General features: G+C 42.5%; 1 protein-coding gene across 5 annotated transcripts in view; it reads left to right on the forward strand.

Annotated features, from left to right (window-relative positions):
- SGCG (sarcoglycan gamma) overlaps positions 1 to 21,466 on the forward strand; it is a 606,007-nt gene that overhangs the window by 268,230 nt on the left and 316,311 nt on the right. Inside the window, exon 1 of one of the 5 annotated variants that reach the window (XM_077484026.1) lies at positions 14,582 to 14,665. The exons of the other annotated variants lie outside the window; for them this stretch is intronic. The gene's annotated coding sequence lies outside the window, so the exon portion shown is untranslated. Of the gene's footprint in view, positions 1 to 14,581; positions 14,666 to 21,466 lie in introns of those variants that run through there. 5 annotated transcript variants of the gene reach the window in all.

Genomic DNA, 21,466 nt, shown 5'->3' on the forward strand with positions numbered 1-21,466 from the left:
GTGTAATTCCATTGTCCTGGTGCTCCAGGACCTTCAAAAGTGTGATAGGTAGGAACGAAATGAGATGTGTAATTTATGCTCCTAGAATGCCTGAAGGTACCACTTCCATGTAGGACCTCTGTATATGGCCAGGCTGTGTAAAAGTCTCACACATGTGGTATCACAATACTCAGGAGGAGTAGCAGAATGTGTTTTGGGGTGTAATTTTTGCTATATATATGCTATGTGTAAGAAATATCTTATAAATGGACAACTTTGTGTAAAAAAAAAAAAAAATAATAATTTTCTTTCCACGTTTTCTGAAGACTTGTGTAAAAAAATTAACCATTCAAAAGACTCATAATGCTTCATAGAATATACTTTGGGGTGTTTGTTTTCCAAAATGGGGTCTTTTTTATGGGTAATTCCATTTTCCTGGTGCTCCAGGGCCTTCACAAATGTAATAGGTCGTTAGGAAATTAGAGGTGTCATTTATGCTCCTAGAACCCCTTACGGTGCTCCCTGCATGTTGGACCTCTCTGTGTGGCCATGTGTGGCCATCCTGTGTAAAAGTCCCACAAATGTGGTATCGCCATACTCAGGAAGAGTTGCAGAATGTATTTTTTAGGTGTAATTGGAAGTATGCATATGCTGTGTATAAGAAATAACTTGTTATTATGACAATTTTGTAAAAAAAACAAAAAAAAACATTCTTCTTTTTCCCAAGAATTTTGGGAAAAAATTACAACTTCAAAAAACTCACCATGCCTCTTACTAAATACCTTGGACTGTCTACTTTTCAAAAAGGGGTCATTTGGGGGGTATTTGTACTTTCCTGACATTTCAGAGCCTCAAGATATGAGATAAGCCGTCAGTGCATTAGGTGTGATCGAATGTGATCAATTTTCAGTGATTTGCACCATAGCTTGTAGACTCTATAACTTTCAAAGAGACTAAAGAATATCCACTAATTTGGTTTATTTTTACCAAAGAGATGTAGCCGTATAAATTTTGTCCCAAATTTATGAACAAAAATGACTTATTTGCAAAATTTTATCATAGAAACAAAAAAAGTGTTTTTTTCCAAAAATGTCGCTCTTTTTTTTCACTTACCGTATATACTCGAGTATAGGCCGACCCGAATATAAGCCGAGGCCCCCAATTTACCCCCAAAAAACTGGAAAACTTATTGACTCGTGTATAAGCCGAGGGTGAGACATGGCTGTCCATCCCTGTGTGTCCGTCCATCCCTGTGTGTGTGTCCGTCCATCCATCCCTGTGTGTGTGTCCATCCATCCATCCATCCATCCATCCCTGTGTGTCCGTCCATCCATCCCTGTGTGTGTATCCATCCATCCCTGTGTGTGTGTGTGTGTGTGTGTGTGTGTGTGTGTGTGTGTGTGTGTATTCATCCATCCATCCATCCCTGTGTGTGTGTGTGTGTGTGTGTGTATCCATCCATCCATCCATCCATCCCTGTGTGTGTGTGTGTGTGTGTGTGTGTGTGTGTGTGTGTCCGTGCAGCCTTGTGTGTGTGTCCAGCCTACCTGTGTCCCAAGCCTCCGTCCCGAGCCGCCGTCGTCCCGAGCCTCCTCTGTCCCGTGCCTCCTCTGTCCCGTGCCTCCTCTGTCCCGTGCCTCCTCTGTCCCGTGCCTCCTCCGTCCCGTGCCTCCTCCGTCCCGTGTCGTGCCGATGGATCGCCGCTCTTCTCGGCGGCCATTCTACGATTCAAAAGCTGCGCCTCCGTCCTCCGCCTGTGATAGGCGGAACACTCAATTTCCCAGCAGCCTGTGTTCCGCCTATCACGGACATCCTCTCATACTCGTCCGTAGTATGAGAATGAACGGATGTCCGTGATAGGCGGAACACTGACTGCTGGGAAATTCAGTGTTCCGCCTATCACAGGCGGAGGCGGAGAAGGAGGCGCGGCTTTTGAATTTTAATGTCCGCCGTCTGTCTGCTCGATACGCTGATCGAGCAGTCAGACAGCGGTGACTCGAGTATAAGCCGAGGGGGCACTTTCAGCCTCAAAAAAGAGGCTGAAAATCTCGGCTTATACTCGAGTATATACGGTATGTCGCAAAAAGAAATGCAGTGGTGATTAAATACCACCAAAAGAAAGCTCTATTTGTATGAAAAAAATTATAAAAATTTTGTTTGGGTACAGTGTTGCATGACTGATTAACTGCCATTCAAAATGTGAGAGCGCTGAAAGCTAAAAATTGGTCTGGTAAGGAAGGTGTATAAATGCCCTGTATTGAAGTAGTTAAGCCCAGATAAAGGACAAGTGTTGCTGCCCCAAAAATGCATTCAGTGTTTTATGTGATTAAATTACGAATAATTAAAGTGGTTGTAAACCCTCACATATACCCAGTGACATGAACTGCCTCAGATGACACATAGATATGAAACACATCCTCCTATATAGGTTTTAGGTATTTCATCTCCTGTCTACAACCCTCCAAAAGTGCAGATTGTGTTAAAAATCTTTCTTCACCTGTCAGCAGGAAAGAGAGACTGCAGTTGGTGTGTGAGAGCTGATTGGAGAAAAGGAACATACCCCCCCCTCCACACAGCAGAAAAACTGTGTTGTGAATAGAAAAGCTCCGTTCTGAGCTCTACCCCCCCTCCTGACACAAAGGTATCTCATATGTCAGAAAACTACTCAGAAATGACTCATGCTGATAACAGATGAACAAAGCACCAGAGAGAAACCACATTTACATCTTTGAAGAGAGATAAGTAAACACTACAGATATACACTATATTGTCAAAAGTATTGGGATGCCTGCCTTTACACGCACATGAACTTTAATGGCAGCCCAGTCTTTGTAGGGTTCAATATTGAGTTGGCCCACTCTTTGTTATATAATAGCTTCAACTCTTCTGGGAAGGCCTTCCACAAGGTTTAGGAGTGTGCCTATGGGAATGTTTGACCATTCTTCCAGAAGTGCTATTGTGAGGTCAGGCACTGATGTGGAGGAGAAGGCCTGGCTCACAGTTTCTGCTCTAATTCAGCCCAAAGGTGTTCTATCAGGTTTAGGTCAGGACTCTATGCAGGCCAGTCAAGTTCCTCCACCCCAAACTCACTCATCTATGTCTTTATGGACCTTGCTTTGTGCACTGGTGTGCAGTCATGTTGGAACAGGAAGGGGCCATTCCCAAACTGTTCCTATAAAGTTGTGAGCATGTAATTGTCCAAAATGTCTTGGTATGCTGATGCCTTGAGTTCCCTTCACTGGAACCAAGGGGCAAATTAAGGCCATTAAGATCTCATTCACACCTCAGCATTTTGTAGCTTGAAGCCTGAAAATAGGGGAAAGGAGGAGGAAAATATCAATTATTCTCTATGGAGATGGTTCACATCTCCACTCCAAAATTCCTGAAGCTCAAACAAGTCCTGGAACTTTTTTTTTAGGCAGATTTTAGCAATTTTCTGCTTTTTACATAGGTGAACTTTTGATCTGTACAAAAACGCACCAAACTCGTAAAATCGCACGATTATCTGCCTGAAAACGCTACGCTCATGTGTGAATGGGGCCTGTGGAGGCCTGTTTAAGAGCTGCTTTACCAGAGGTAATAAACTTATTTGAAAACCTCCTTTTGTCTGATCATTTGTGTATGCTTCTGCAGAAACAGTCCCTGCTGGGTCCTCTGTGCTCAAGCCCCATGCTTACCTTGTATTTTCTCCTTTGTTAATTTCTAGTTTGTCAGCTTTCCTATCTGTTTTTTGCACCTCCTGACATGGTTGTGCCCACCCACATAGCTGCCGCATCTGTGTTACTATAAGGCCCCTTTCACACTAGGGCCGGAGCGGCGTCGGCAGGAAAACATCGCTATTTTTAGCGCCTCTTTACTGTAGTTATAGTGGCGCTATTCGGCTGCTAGCGGGGTGGTTTTAACCCCTGCTAACAGCTGAAAAAGGGTTAAAACCACCCGCGAATTGCTGCAGCGACGCTTTACCAGCGGTATAGCTGCGCTGCCCCATTGATTTCAATAGGCAGGAGCGGTGAAGGAGCAGTGTATACACCACTCCTTCAAGGAAGATGCTGCTTGCAGGAGTTTTTTTAATGTCCTGCAAGCGCACCGCTCCAGTGTGAGAGCCCTCGGGGCTTTCACACTGAAGACACAGGAGCGGCTGTTTCAGGGTGCTTTGCAGGCGCTATTTTTAGCGCAGTAACGCTTGCAAAGCACCCCAGTGTGAAAGGGGACTAATTTAATGCTAAGCACGTCTTGTGGATACCTGAGTATGTATGAAGTGTATCAAATTTACCTAAAAAGTTGAGCACTCCAGCAGTGGTCATCATGAGTGTACAGAGGTTAGGCCCTTGCACTAGTATTCTGTTGTGAATTGCCAGCTTTAGGGACCCACAGAGCCACCCAGGGGCTGGTAATAGTGACATTAAATGGGTTGTAAAGGTTTGCTGTTTTAAAAAAAACAAAAAAAAAACATGTTATACTTACTCCCTCTGTGCAAGGGTTTTGCACAGAGTGGCCCCGATCCTCCTCTTCCCCCACAGCACCCCTGGCTCCTCACCACATTGAGTGCCCCCTCAGAGACCTACTTTCCAAGGGGGCACTCGTGCTGGCGCGCTCCCAAGTCCTGCTGCTACCTTCATTGACATAGACAGCAAGACTCGGCCCCACCCCCGACTCCCGTGTCACTGGATTTGATTGACAGCAGCAGGAGCCAATGGCTCCTGCTGCTATCAATCTGTCCAATGAAGACCTGAGACAGTATCTGGAGCTGCTGGGCTCGTTCTCGTCGCTGGAAAGATTGGATTCAGGTAAGTAAAAGGGGGGATCTGGGGGGCTGCTGCACTACAGAAGGTTTTTCACCTTAATGAATATGCATTAAGGTGAAAAAACAAGGGGGTTTACAACCACTTTAAGTACAGAGTAACCACTTGGTATTCTTTGTAAGCTAAAGAAGGAGTCACTCGCAATCACCCAAGGAGGTAGCCATCATTTGCTGAACTTAGATATTAGTTGTACATTTGTACTCAGAATAAAGCTGATGAGAAACTCAAGTCAGATTCTGGAAGATTATAAATGGATAAGTTCACCTTTGGGAACATATAACATGTTTCTAATGCTGCAGCCGCCACCCCCCTCCCCTCCCGTCCATTGATTATTCCTTTCACGGAGTATAGGCTTACCGCACAGGATGTACGGGTAAGCCAATACACTGAAAGCGTGCAGGAGGCCTATATGGCATCAGTGATCTGCTGATCGCTGGTGCAATGCTTTACAAGCTCCTAATACAAAAAATGATATCTGCAAAAAATGTGCATTTTTTTTTTTTAAAAGGTGAATTTATTCTTTAACAAATTCTGTTTGTAAGTCATGCAGATTAATATATTTTCTTTGGTTCAGTCTTAGGGGTCAATTTATTTAAAGTGGAGAGTTGCAAATTCTGGTGCAGCTCTACATAGAAACCAATCAGCTTCCATTTTTTTTATCTGGGTTCAAACATATACAATGCGGGAATCAGTCAGATTCCTGTGCGGGGTCCTGCATCGCATCTAACTGACAGGCAGTTCACTCCGCTCTCTGCGAACCGCTGCGGGTGTCAATAGAAAGTTAATGACACCCCCAAATCGGTTCGCAGATTACAGTGCAAACTGTGGAATCGGATCGCATGGGTGAGAACACCCATGCGATTTGATTCCAGTGCGGACCAAAAAAAGGTTCTTGTACCATTTTAGTGCAAATGCGATTTGAGCCATACAAACTGTATGGTTGAATTTGCATCGCACAGTCATCACATGTGATGTGCACAGCAATGCAGTGCGAATCACATGCGATGTTTGGCATCGCATATGTGTGAACCCAGCCTTTATGAACAAGCTGAAGTTAGAAGCTTATTGGCTACCATGCACAGCTGCACCAGATTTTGCACTCTCTGGTTTTAGCAAATTAAAGTGTTTATGAAGCCAATTTATTTTTTCTATAGTTCCCTCTGATATATAGAAGTAAGCACCCCAGTGCAAGTCATTTCTCTCCTCTCCCGATGCGATAGCTGCATGGGGAGGTGTTGGGAAACCCCCGCTGACGTCAGCCAAGACAAGGAGAAGAGGAGAGCAGAGGGCAGTCACGTGAACCCCGAACGGTGCTCTGAAGTATGCTATTATACTGCATATTTTTTGAAATGACGTGCACTGGGGAGCTTACTTCTATATATCAGAGGTAGCTATAGAAGGAAAACGCTGTTGTTTTTAGGGAAGGAGGGGAGGATCGGGGAACGGACAGGCAGAGAGGGGAGGGGGCAGAAGGACAGAGGAGCACATAGGAGGACAGGAGGGCTGTGGCTAACGGAGCCATGTACTCTGACCATTGTGTCAGGGCTCAGCAGCCCTGATTATTGTGGTCAGTTTAAAGGGGGAGGGTATAGCCAGGCAGTATCAGCCAGGTATTACAGGTGATACAGGGGGCTAAATGACAGCACAAGCACTTTGCTGTATAACATGCTTTTTTTTGGGGGGGGGGGGTTAACAAACACTTTAACCCCTTGAAGTCTATCAGCTGGTATACCTCACTGATCTTGATGTTTTCTCACTAAAACAAATAATAGTAACACACCCCTAGGAACACTTAACCCCTACACTGCCACCCACTGGTTAACCCTTTCACTGCCAGTGTCATTTACACAGGAATCACTGCATTTATATAGCAGTGATTACTGTATAAATGACAATGGTCCCAAAAATGTGTCAAAAATGTCCGATGGGTCCCCCACAATGTCGCAGTCACAATAAAAATCGCTGATCGCCGCCATTACTAGTAAAAAAAAAAATAATAAAAAATTATTAATAAAAATGCTATAAAACTATCTTTATTTTGTAAACGCTATAACTTTTGCGCAAACCAATCAATAATCGCTTATTGCGATTTTTTTACCAAAAATATGTAGAAGAATACGTATCGGCCTAAACTGAGGGAAAAAAATGTTTTTTTATATATTTTTGGGGGATATTTATTATAACAAAAAGTAAAAAATAATGCGTTTTTTTCAAAATTGTCGCTCTATTTTTGTTTATAGCGCAAAAAATAAAAACCGTAGGGGTGATCAAATACCACCAAAAGAAAGCTCTATTTGTGGGAAAAAAAGGACATCAATTTTGTTCCTCCTGATTGCCTGACACAGCAGCGACGCCATTGGCTCCTGCGGCTGTCAATTAAAGTCAGTTAGCCAATCAGAAGAGAGAGGGGACGGGGCCGGGTCAGGATTCTGTGTTTAAATGGACACATGGAGCTGTGACTCGGATTGGGTGCCCCCATAGCAAGCTGCTTGCTGTGGGGTCACTCGACAGGAGGGAGGGGCCAGGAGGACAGAAAAGGGACCCAATAAGAGGAGAATCCAGGCTGCTCTGTGCAAAACCAACTAAAGAGAGGAGGTAAGTATAATGTATAATGTTTTTTTTTTTTTTTTTTTTAAACAAGACTTTACAATCACTTTAAAGACATTTTGTAACTTATCCAATTCCATTCTTCAGTTCTAGCAGTTTAGTTCTTGTATCCAGACAGCTAGCCCCCACACCTTGATCTAATCACAATGGAAAGGCTGATATTTTTGTCCAAGAATAGGATAGGAGGAGTTCTTGGACAATAACATCTGCCTTTGGATTAAGGTATTGGTGCCATCTGTATGGATATAAATGCTGGAGTATTTATTAGACTTAAAGAAGTGGCTACAAAGCATCTTCAAAATCACAGATAAATCCAGCTGAATGTTACTACTAGATCTTGCATGACCTGGATAAATGAGAACCTTCACAGACATGCAGGCGATATCCTTAATGGCCATATGAAAAATAGAATATGCTTTCCTGTATGACTATAAATAGCACCACTGTAAGATGTGCATACAATCAAATGTTTATGGGACAGATATGATTCACTGGTGGAAGCATTATCTAATGTTTAGCAATAATACATATGTAAGAGAGTTAATGTAATGTTTTTTGTTTTGTTTTTCAAGCAGGATTTAGACAGTGATAGAGTGCATATCCCCATAATGTAAAGTGGACCTTTTGCTACATTCCCTTTATATCAGCTCTATGCATTAAAGCAGTTACTGACTCTTGTCTTGTACTCTTTCAAAAATCTTCAGGGGCAACTAGAACTTTTCTTTTCTTTTATTTTATTTAAAGCGGTTCTTCACCCTAAAGGGGAAGTTCCGCTAGTATTATCCCTCCCCCCCTCCGGTGCCACAATCGGCACCTTTCGGGGGGGAGGGGGGTGCAGTTACCTGGATAATCCAGGTAACTGCACCCACTTCCGGCCAGACCGCCGCATAGCTCCGCCCACCGCTGCATGGCTCCGCCCCCCCCCCCCCCCCCCCGTTGTGTTCTGGGAAACACACAGTTCCCAGAGACACAGCGGGGAACCAGCGCAGCGCGACTCGCGCATGCGCAGTAGGGAACCGGGCAGTGAAGCCCTCTTGCTTCACTTCCCGATTCCCTGACAGAGGATGGCGGCGGTGGCTGCAGCGAGACGAGCGATCGCTCGTCATCTGCCGCCGACATCGCTGGAACCTGGGACAGGTAAGTGTGATATTATTAAAAGTCAGCAGCTGCAATATTAGTAGCTGCTGGCTTTTAATATTTTTTTTTTTTGTGCAGCTCCTCTTTAAATACATGTACTATGTATGTCCCCTTAGCCTTATGATTCATAACGTGACTTTAGCCGTGACGTCACCCGCCTGTTTTCAACGCTGATCCGTGCATGGATGGTTTCTGTGACTGTATTATTACCTTGTCTGCAACTTGGCACTAGGGAGCAGTGACATACCATGTGAGTGTATTATTTTAAATCTGTTTTTTTAATAAATCTTGAAACAGAGAGCACTATTTGTTGCCCTTTTATATTTTTATATATACTTCACGGGATTATGGTGGTATAAGGGACATGAGAAGGATAAACCCTTGGAACACCGATGTTGGAAAGCTGTTACCAGTGATTTACCCCTGGTGGGGACATGCCTGTTTGACCTGCCTGAGCTGTCAGGGGTCCATTGCCTAAGGTGAGAGTCCATCTTATCCTCCGGTGGAAGGGATCACATCATCACTTCTCATTTTGATTGAAAGAAGACACTCTGCACTTGTGGACTCTTGATACTTCCCTTATCTATTCTGAATTCTATTTATTTATTTATTTTTTAGTTTGTGTATCTGCGCTGTACTGTTATATTTTTATCTTTGCCACATGACAATCTGCTGTGTATACATGTCTCTTCACTCAAAAAAAAAGTCTTTCTCCCACTCCCCCCAGGTGCAGGTTGGCATAAGAGGGGGCACAACATGTCCCCATAGCCACACCCAGTACCTGGAGGTAATGGGAGACCTTGTATAGACAGACATTATGTCTCAAAATAAAGTCCAACATAGTAACTATGAACTTGTTGTATTCATGTGTTGCTCTCTGCTTGTGTACTCTTCCAATAGCTGCAACACTCAAATCATGTGGAATACTATTATACAACAATTCAACATTAATTATAACTAATATAGCTGAACTGGGGATCTCTACATTTTCCAAAATCTGCAATAAATGACTTGTATCTTTGGAATAAGACATCAAATCCATAACATTAGGTCTCAAATGAGCATCAATTATCTGACTTATGGCTTCTGAAATACAGTCATTACCCGAGATAATGGGTCTCCTGGGTGGTTTATGGAGGTTCTTGTGTACCTTCAGACAATGGAACAGTGCATACATGGTGGGTGTATGGGGATGCTTGGTGCTTGCTGGGTTCCAAATCATTGGACATAATAGCCTACCTATGAGCCTCATCCACTAATTGATAGAAATCTTGGTTAAACCTATCAACAAGGGATGAGGAAATCTTACTATAGCACTTTCTATCATTCAAAATTTTGAGACATGTTCTAATACATCTCATTGTCCATGAGAACAATGTTTCCTCCCTTGTCTGAAGCCTTTATCGTTATTTTGGAGTTATTTTCCAAAGATTTGAGTGCCAGATTTAGTTCAGAACTCAAATTCTTTGTGGAATTGTTATTCCTCATGTTTTCTATCTCCCTTGTTGTCTGTCTCACAAACAGTGCTACAGCAGGGCAATTCAATGGAGGACATTTGTTTGATTTTCTTTTTTTGGTTGTTGTTAAGCTATTTTTAAATTTTAAAATGTCTTCATCATCCTCCTCACTATCCAAGTCTTCCTCCCATTTGGTGTTTCTTTCCTGTAGAAGCAGACTTAGGTCTCAAATTGCCCTAAAGTCAGCTGCTGTAAGGTTTGTTCTGAATATATACTTTTAAATAACAATTTCCTAGCAAACAGGTTTATATCTTTGACCGATTCAAACCTATCAGTGCTTTTACTTGGACAATATGACAAACCCAAAGACAATTTCTGTTTCTCTATTGGTGTAAGTATATGTGATAATAGATTGATGATATTTAATCTACCGTGTGAGTGATTTTAACTATTGGGGCCTTATGGTATATAGAGGGTTTCTGGATTATTATACTATGGGGGTTATTTCCGAAAAGGCAAATTCACTTCGCACTGAAAGTGCACTTAGAAGTGCGGTCGCTATACATCTAAGGCCGCGTACACACGCGGGGACTGTTCGCCCAACTTTGTCCGCTGAACAGTGTTTCGGCGGACAGTCCGCTCGTGTGTGGGCTTTCAGCGGACAGTTTCAGCGAACAGTCCGCTGAACAAGGTTTTTCGGAAATTCCGAAAAACTGTCCGCTGAAACTTTGTTTCAGCGAACAGTCCCCTCGTGTGTAGGCTTGTTCGTCAAACTAAGTTCTGCGCATGCTCAGAAAGGATTTACACGCCGAAAGTTATAATGCAGTGTATAGGACGTCGTATTTTTCGTCCCGTCGTACGTGCCGTTCACGTCATCGCGCACGGTTTCAGCAAACTGTTCGTTCGTCGTGTGTGGCCATGTCCGTCCATGCTAATTTTGAGCGGACTGTTTGCTGAAACTGTTTGACGGACAAAGTTGGGCGAACAGTCCCCGCGTGTGTACGCGGCCTTAGGGGTAGATCTGAAATGAGTGGAAGCTCTGCTGATTTTATCATCCAATCATGTGCAAGCTAAAATGCTGTTTTTTTATTTTCCTTGCATGTCCCCCTCGGATCTACAGCGACTTCACTTCCAAGTGCACTTGTAGTGCAAAGTGGATTTGCCTTTAGTAAATAACCCGCTATTTAACGTACTAGTGATTTTGGAGGATTATTTAGTGTGGTCTGAGCATTATTTAATGGTAGCTTGTGAATTATACTGGAATATTACTGGCCAGGACAGAAAGATGGGTTGCGACACCACATCCCAAAAGTACTAAGATACTTTGTGTATTCTAAGGGTACCAAATAATTGTCATGTTAGGAAAAACATTTGCAAGTTCAAAACAGTAATTTAAATAAATTCATATAAATATTGTTAAGCATAAGGAAGTACCAGCTTTTAGTACCATATGTGTCATAGCATGAGCATTGTGCATAAAAACCTTCTGTAAATGACCCTTCTCCTTAGTACATGTTACATCATGATTTTAGGCAGCATGACCCTTTACCTTTTCAGTTCTTCAATCGTCAAACTATACCGAGACATAAGGGCAGAGGTCTTTTTGCCTACTATAACATGTAGTAAGGTAAGGGGTCAAAAATCGAAGGTTTCTTTGCACAATGCTTACGTTATGACATAAACAGTACTAGAAGTTGGTCATTCCTTAGGTTCTAAATAAAATGTTTACATGTCTTAGTTTCTAAATAAAATGTTTACATTTTTTGTTGATTATTTATTACTTGGAGGATCATGTGGTAGCAGGATCATTAAATTGTGTATATACAGTGGGTAAAATAAGTATTGAGCATGTCACCATTTTTCTAGGTAAATATATTGAAAATCTATGGAAACAACTAAAGATCAGAGTTCATTGTAGAGGCCCATGGAACCTTCAAGATTTGAAGATTGTTTGTGTGGAAGAATGGGCAAAAATCACACCTGAGCAATGCATGTGACTAATTACTCCATACAGGAGCTATCTCAAAGCTGTCATTACCAACAAAGGATTTTGTACAAAATATTAACCTCCTCCCGCCCCCGTGCTAGAGCCAAAAGATGGCTACAGCGCGGGCCTAAATTACCGGAAAGGGGGGCGATGTACGTCCTCCCATGCATGAGCTGCCTGCACACCCCCATGCGGGGTGTGCTTGGCTCACTCTGTGATTAGCGAGTCAAAGACTCGACTGATCACAGATCCCGGCCCCTTACCATGTGATCAGCTGTCAGCCGATCCCGGCCCCTTACTACGTGATCAACTGTCAGCCAATGACAACTGATCACGTGATGTAAACAAAAGATCGTAATCAGCTTTTTCAGTGTGTGTCAGCATGAGGAGAAAAAAAAGGGACATCAGTCCCGCACACGGACACTGATTGCTGCTAAGCAGTGCCCACCAGTGCCACCTGCCAGTGCCTATCTGCGCCACGTACTAGTGCATATCAGTGCTACCTATTAGTGCCCACCAGTGCCACCTATCAATGCCCACAAATGTCAACTATCAGTGCACATCAGTGCCGACAATCAGTGCCTCATCATCAGTACCACCTGTCAGTGCTGCCTATCAGTGTCACCTACCACTGCCTTTCAGTGCCACCTATTAGTGCACTTCAGTGCCACCCATCAGTGCCCATTAGTGCCACCTCTCAGTGCCACCTACCAGTGCCCATCAGTGCTCACCAGTGCCACCTCATCAATGCCCATCAGTTCTGTCTTATCAGTGCCCACCAGGGCAGCTGATCAATGCTCATAAGTGCAGCCTCATCAGCGCACATTAATTAAGGAGAAAAATTACCCGTTTGCAAAATTTTATAACAAATTAAAAACAGATTTTTTTTTCAAAATTTTTGTTCTTTTTTCGTTTTTATAGCAAAAAATGTAAAACCCAGCAGTGAAAGCTCTATTTGTGCGAAAAAAATAATAAAAATGTCATTTGGGTACAGTGCTGCATGACCACGCAATTGTCATTCAAAGAGTGACAGCGCTAAAGCTGAAAATTGGCCTGGGCAGGAAGGGGGTAAACGTGTCCAGTAAGCAAGTGGTTAAATAAATTTTAGTTAGCGTGTTCAACGATTCCATTTTATTACACATAACTTAATTTCTGAACTTACTGTATTTGTTTTGGTTTCTCTGTATGTATGGATTGCATGGGTTGTTACCGACATATGCTGAAAATGTCATGTCAGTAGCACCTTTAGATATATATTTACATAGAAAAATGGTGACACGTTGAATACTTATTTTACCCGCTGTATATATTGAATAAACATTGTATTTATTAATTTTATAAATATACAGTATATATTGAGGATAATAATGGTAATTATATATTTATTAATAACTAAAATGGTTTTCAACAACCTGAATTTTGTGAAGTTTACATCCCAGAGTTTACTAGATCTTTTTGACATCCCAGTCCAGGACACTCATTTAAGACATAAATGTCCCCAAACAGAGTCCATAATAGCCATGCATTTCTATTTTCTTTATACATATTGTATATCCGGAGCAGCAGCTGCTTCTTCTAAGAATAGATTGTTGAGTAACTGTTGAGTGACTCTTTATCACAGACACAAACAGCTGTTTATAAATATGCTGCCTATTTCTGCTAGCTGAGAACATTCTATTTATTGTCACTTACAGGTCACTGTTAATTGCATTTTCCGTAAGCGACTTCAGTGTTGGAGATAAAACATAAAGTTGTCGTTTGTTGGGATGGACTTTAGAAATTGTATCTTTGTATTTCAGGCTTCTCTCAGTGCCAATAGCAAAACTGATCAAACTGTACTCCCGATCATAATAAACCTCATTTTTGAAAGTATGAGCAATAATAACATAAACATATAAGTCTGGTTGGTGTGAGCTGCAGAAGTTCTTCTTTAACCACTTGCTTACTGGACACTTAAACCCCCCTCAGTCCCAGACCAATTTTCAGCTTTCAGCGCTGATGCACTTTGAATGACAATTGCGCGGGCATACAACACTGTACCCAAATGAAATTTTTATCATTTTTTTCCCACAAATAGAGCTTTCTTTTGGTGGTATTTAATCACAGCTGGGAGTTTTATTTTTTGCTAAACAAACAAAAAAAGATGCAAAAAAAAAAAAATCATGTTTAATAGTTTTACCTTGAAATCACCCAGCAAAGTGACGGACTATCTTGATACCAATTTATAAAAATACAAATGTTTATTATTAAATATAAGAAGTTTTTTTAGAAAAAAAAATTATATAAACATAAAATTTCAATAAGTACACAATATAACTGTAACATAGACAAAAAAATGACAAAAAAATAATGTCTCCTCCCATACTCCACTCTATGCACCATATCAGTGTCAGATAGCTTGAGTATCTCACACTTCGCTTAACATTGCAAAAATCAATATGTACGTACTTTTTCCCACGCTGCACCATTTAAAGGCATCGGGCTACACTGGTATGTGGACGTTGTACCCATATTGAGACATAAATGTTATGTTTTTAATGCATATAATAATTACACACACCTATTATTAAGAATTTCTGATTATTGTTTTGTAGCTGATTTTGAACCTCCCGTGTCCGCCCCAAAGGGTGGTCAAAGCCTGGTTGGCAGGGACTACCCGAACTCCAAATGCTTTGCGATTCGATATCTTTGTGGTGGTGAGCTGCACACTTCGTTTTCTACCTTTTGTTTTTTTTCTTTTCCCTTTCCCCTTTAGGGGTTTTTTTTTGTAAAATAATACATCAAATATGTTGAACTATGTTATTTCTGTCAAGTAAACTGTGATAAACTTCGATTTCAGACAAACAAGGTCTCCTGAAGAAGCGACAGAAAAGTCGCGAAACTAGTAGAAACTAAAGACCGAATTGGACACTAAATATCGTCGTAACATTTTTTTGTCTATGTTACAGTTATATTGTGTACTTATTGAAATTTTATGTTTATATAATTTTTCTTTTTTTCTAAAAAAACTTCTTATATTTAATAATAAACATTTGTATTTTTATAAATTGGTATCAAGATAGTCCGTCACTTTGCTGGGTGATTTCAAGGTAAATCATGGTTATGATGTTCCATGTATGAATTCCCTTTTTTTCTCCCAAAATTTTCTTTGTAGTTAATATATAAGGATGAAGATACCATACACTCCCGTTTTGTAAACTAGGCACAACAATAGAATTATTATGTTTAATAGTTTGTTATAAAATTTTGCAAACAGGTCATTTTTCTCCTTCATTGAAGTGCGCTGATGAGGCGGCACTGATAGGCTGCACTGGTGGGCACTGATAGGCTGCATTGGTGGGCACTGATAGGCTGCATTGGTGGGCACTGATAGGCTGCACTGGTGGGCACTGATAGGCATAGTTAAGGCAGCACTAATAGGCACAGATAAGGCGGCACCGATGGGCACAGATAAGGCGGCACTGATGGGCAAAGACGGGCACAGATAAGATGGCATGGATGGGTGGCACAGATGGGTGGCACGGATGGGTGGCACTAAGGGGCACTGATAGGTACCACTGACAGATGGGACTGATGGGCACTGATAGGTGGCACTGATAGGTGGCTCTGATAGGTGGCACTGCTGGGCACTGATGGGTGGCACTGCTGGGCGGCACTGCTGGGCACGGATATGTGGCACTGGGGTGCAGCACCTTTGAGGCATATTGTGGGCACTGCTGGGTGGCACTGTGGGCACTGCTGGGTGGCACTGTGGGCACTGCTGGGTGGCACTGTGGGCACTGCTGGGTGGCACTATGGGCACTGCTGGGTGGCACTGACAGGGGGGACACATTTTTTATTAATGTGGCAAAGCAGGGGGCAGGTGGGCACTAGCAGGGGGCAAGTGGGCACTGGCAGGGCTGGCCGTGATCGGGACTGATGTCCCGATCACGGCCGCCGGTGATCGGCTTTTTTTTCTCTCCTCGCGCTGTCAGCGCGAGGAGGAATAATAGCCGATTACCGGCTCCGTTATATCACATGATCAGCTGTCATTAGCTGACAGCTGATCACGTGATAAGGGGTCGGGATCGACCCCTTGCACGGATTGGTGATTAGGCGAGTCTCGTAGGCGAGTCTCGGTGATCAGGCCGCTCGTGCACGGGACTACGTCAATAGACGTAGTCCCGGCAAAGGAGATCCACGCTGTAGCCGTCATTCGGCTATAGCGCGGGTCTCCAGTGGTTAATAAACTTTTATTTAGTGTGATTATATAAAGCTTATCTCCAGGGAAATCTACCTAAAACCCCCAGTTACAATCTGCATACAACTGCAGGTCAGGTCAGTATTGTGGGAGGGCCCAGTCTGCAGTGCCCACGTTATTTACCTATATAGATGCTGCCCATTGGCTATCAGAAGAGTCAATCACAGAGCCCTCACTGGAATTCTCAGAGGGTCATAAAGCATTTACATGTAATACCACAACCTTTTCGACAATGTCATGAAGGGGAGGGGCTTAGTCATTATCACATAAAGCGCAGGCATGCAAAGGTTTGAGAAACCTGATGCAAAAGCTTAATAGAAGGATCAAGCTACCATTGTCTGATTAGCCGTTTATACTATTGAATACACACATGATCAAGGGTTGGTGGCACCTGTGGCTGGCTGGGTGGCACCTGTGGTGGCTAGGTGACACCTGTAGTGGCAGGCATCTGTGGTGGCTGGGTGGCACCTGTGGTGGCTAGGTGACACCTCTAGTGGCAGGCATCTGTGGTGGCTGGGTGGCACCTGTGGCTGGCTGGCTGGCTGGCTGGCACCTGTGATGGCTAGGTGGCACCTGTGGGTGGCTGGGTGACACCTGTGGGTGGGTTTGCTGGCTGGCACGCGTGGTGTCTGGGTGGCACCTGTGGGTGGGTGCCTGGCAGGCACTTGTGGGGGCCAGGTGGCAGTGTGGTACTTCTGGTGGCTGGGTGGCACCTCTGGTGACTGGTTTGCACCTTTTGGATAGCTGGCAGCCTGGCACCTGTGGATGGCTGGCACCTGTCTGTGGGTGGCTGGCAAGCCTGGCTGTCTCCTGTGAGTGGGTAGCCTACTGGCTGACTGGCTGCTTCAATTATGGGCATTAGGCTTTTGGCAGGCTGAGCCTGGGCTAGCCCTTTTGCTTTGCTATAGAAAGGGAATCAAAGTTGACCATCTCTAGATGTGAATAGGATCTTACACGACAAGCATGTGTAATATAAAAATGATGTTTAAATTGTTTATTGATAGATGTTCTGTTAAGTTGGGGAGGCACAGTGGTGTAGTGGTTAGCACTCTCGTCTAGCAGTAAAGAGGGTCACTGGTTCAAATCCCAACCATGACACTACCTGCCTGGAGTTTGCATGTTCGCCCTGTGCCCGCGTGGGCCTCCCCGGCCTCCCCCCACACCCCAAAGACATGCAGGTAGCCTCTGTCCAAAATTGGCCCTGGTATATGAATGGGGATTGTGGACCGATCTGAGTGTGCAATGTACAGGGATAGGGACAACTGTAGACACTCACTCAGGTTGAACTGGATGGACTGGTGTCTTTATTCAACCTTACTATGTATGTAAGTTTAAGGAAACTCTAACTCTAAGGAAAGAGCTAAATATACAGATATGATCAATATACTGTTTGAAAACTCTCTCACTTGCCAAAAATGCTGTAACTATATTCAGGCAGCCTTATTGATCTGGATACCCATGAAAGAGAGCACAGTCAGATGTTCAGAGAAGACACCGCTCTGATCAGTGTAGCTGCTGGGAGGATAGTAAATGGCACACCCAGTCCAGGTGTTCTGGCTTAGGAAATCCTTTCAACAGCCCAGACAGGAACAAACATAATGGAACTGGTGTTTCATCAGATTAGGCGACCCGTCAGAATGTGTGACGGAAGTGACATTTTATTGCCGCCATCTTGCTACACCCCACACTTCTTCACAGTAAGGATACAGTTAGAAAAGGGCAAGCGGACATCTGGTTACACCCACCATAGTTTTGCATTTTACACTTATTTTTAACAGTAAACTGAGTTTATATAGTGAAATACAGTACTTAGAACTCCAGCTGACTGTTTAGATGTTGAATCTCACAGGTTTGCTAATCGGACAGAAGTTGGCTGCTTTTAAAATTCAACATCTAAACATTCACATTTAGTTCTAAGTACTGTATTTCACCATATAAACTCAGTTTACAGTTAAAAAAAAGTGTAAAATCCAAGACTCCAGTGGGTGTAACAAGATGTCCGCTTGTCCCCTTCTCAGTGTATCCTTACTATGGAGGAGTAAGGGGTGTAGCAACATGGCGGCAACGAAACGTCACCTCCATTACACATTCTGATGGGTTGCCTAATCTGACGAAACACCAGCACTTCTGGAGAAAATGTCTTGATAATGTTTATTCCTATATGACCATGTACAAAACGGTGAGGGCTAACATGTTTCCGCAGGAGCCTTGTTCACAGCACAACACTTAAAAGATGGTACAATCCATACCCTCTAATTAGATGACTTCATCCATCAAGGTGAAATGGGAAACACCGCTGCTGGTGTACACTCCCTTGTTAAGAGTGAAGCACATAATGAGAGAAAAAATTATAAAACATATACTGATCAAGCAAGCTGGAATCACATACAATAAAAGTAAATGCATTTCAATTCATAAATGAATCAATACACAAAGATGTCAAATCATGTAAACAATCATCTGAGGGAAAAGATCTACATCATATCTAAAGTTCATAACAGAAGGAGTCCATGGTATGGAGGCTTCAGTTTATAGTGCAACTAAGCAATATGGTCTGGTCTAAGTTCCCCCCCCCCCCCCCCCCCCCCAGCCTGGAAAAATACTGGAGCAGCAGAACACTGATAAGGTCAGGCCTCTTCTCTCCACTCTTCCCCTAACATGTTTGCAGTGTGCTAATGGGTTGTACTGGTTTATATGGTGTTTTTTCATATCTGCCTGGAGGTGGGCTTTACTACAGAATGAATACAAAAAAAAATGCTTGCAAGTTCCCTTTAACTATCTTGCATCTTTTCCTCAATATTATTACTTACATACTTTGCAGGGTGTACACTCTTATGGAAAATCATCAAAATATATGTTTGATATACTTAATCCAAAGTGAAGAAAGAACTGTGATTTACATCAATAAAAAAGTCTTGTGATGGCTGATTTCTGAGGAATTATTAATGTGCTCCTTAAATAAAGTAGAATTTGCCAATTATACATCGCCATTAAATATAAAATTCCTGCGTGTAGGATGGCGCCTTTACCAGTCAATCAACAATCCAATTTAAGCAATGAAGATAATGATCTTGAAATGCCAATTTGTGATATTGTATTAGATAAATAATTTACATTTCAGTTTAATGAGATGCCTTTAATCAGTTTCTGCTACTCTTAAAAGCCTTTTCCTTACTCCATGATTAATGGGACTCCGTAATAAGAGAAACATTACACACAAAGGAGCAAGAGTTGTTTAAAGTTGACATTGCGTATACATTCTCTGAATGCAGCCATTTTGTATCTGAACTAGTACATAAGAGTCTAGTCTGTAGTTTAATGACTCATTAAACCCAAAGACAAACGTTTAGGAAGATTAGAATGTTCTAGTTATAAATTTCAGTTAAAGACCACCTGCAAGTCATTCTCCTTATGATGTTTAGTCTTTACATGCTTGTAGGCAGGTGCGGTATTAAACCTAAAATTAAACATTTCATATATTGAAGCTTACAAATCCTTAGATGTGGTGGCTGAATTTTTTAGGCATTAGGGTTTTCGCCTCTGTTTTCACAAGTGATCCGCCGAGCAACACAACAAAGAGTGGCCCCACTGTGGATGAAGGAGCACAGGGGGCAAATTTGGACAGCAGCCCTGTTAGTCTGGGTGGAAAGGAGTGTTAGATGTACTAGCAGATTTAAATACACTAACACATTGAAGCCCAACTCCAGCTAACACTTTATAAGCAGTTACAGCAGCTTTCCATTTGGGATAAAGGTTTTACATACTTTAAATAAATAAAAGCTAATCATTGTAAGCACCCCTGCTAAAAACCCCTAAAGGGTTTGTGTCATCCCTGATACATTTGCAAGAGAGCTTGTTTTTTTTCAAAAACAGCAGACTTACTGGCTGGATCACCAGGGGAAGAAATAAAGCCTAAAACATTAAACTAATGCAGGAACAAAGAGTAGCCTTTTAAAGTTAACTCTTGTGGTTATAATAGGTGTGAAGTGCAGTTAATCCTTGGGGTTATGAGCAGAAGAGTGCCATGAAGGAGGAGCAGCCAGTTCAGGTGGTGGTGACCAGTGACAGAGATTTTGCAGGTAGAGGTGGCCAGTCATGGGTCAATCTACTGTGCTGCAGGGCCCACAGCAGTACAGAATCCCCCGAGGGGCTGGGCATGGAACCGTATGAATAGAAGGCCCTTTGTGTAGTGTGGTGGCTCCACTCTTTGCCTTTGAAGCTGGAGCTAAGTAGGAGTACAGTGAGTGTCGTGAAGGTAGATGATTAGTGTTCAGGACTCTATCTCCCTCAAAATGCCTCTGTAGCCAGTGCCAGGACAGGAGTCACTGGCAGGGTATAGGATGTTATGCTTCTGTGTGTGTGGCCTGGTAGTATGGTCTCCAGCCACAAAATGGTGCTAATCCACACAAGAGCTAATATAGAACACTGTAATGATGGCTGCATGCAGTTCCTCCATGTGGACATATGCTAACACGCATCCTGTTATATTTTTAGGATCATATTTCTGTGTATGTTAGTCTGGTCCTTAGAACTATGATATTGCTGTATCAGGATTCTACATTTAATTCTCACCTTATGCCGGCCATACACGGTTCGCATTTCGAAAGAATTTTCTTTCGAAAATCGTATCTAAGAATTTTCGTATGATTTTTTTCACCATTAGTGGGCTGCAGCAACAGCCGATTTTCGTGCGGAAATAAAATTTGAGGAATCGGACATGTTGGAAATTTTTAGAAAAATTAACGATTTTCTAATCAATGATGGGAGACTCGTGCGAGAAACGTAATAAGAAAAGAAAATGTACGGAGATAAAAGAAAATTTACGGAGAGAAAAGAAGATTCCCAGCCAAGAAAATTCTTTTTTGTAGCAACATGAGGTGAAATTGAAGGCTTGGTCGGCCGAATTTCGAAAATCAATGGTGGCATCATCGGATCACAAAAAAAACGAATTTTCTGATTTTGAAAAGAAAATTTGTTCGAAATTCGACCGTGTATGGCCTGCATTACTTTACCTGGAACAGATATGTTCTACTAGAGTTTGTGTGGATTTCCTCCAGCTGCTCCAGTTTTATTGAGGCTGGATTCACAGATAATAGCACAATTTACAATAGATATGTATGTACAAGCATTTAGGTGCATTAAAACATTATTCATGCACTTTGGGCATGCTACACATTCCAAAAAATACTTAAATTAAGTACACAAGACGTGAGTAGTATCCATGTCATTCTGCCTGGCTGCTAATAGCCTCAACCCC

The sequence above is a fragment of the Lithobates pipiens genome, unplaced genomic scaffold (genome assembly GCF_037356315.1).
Source record: "Lithobates pipiens isolate NorthernLeopardFrog02 unplaced genomic scaffold, aLitPip1_a1.2 Scaffold_16, whole genome shotgun sequence".
NCBI classification, from domain to species: domain Eukaryota; kingdom Metazoa; phylum Chordata; class Amphibia; order Anura; family Ranidae; genus Lithobates; species Lithobates pipiens.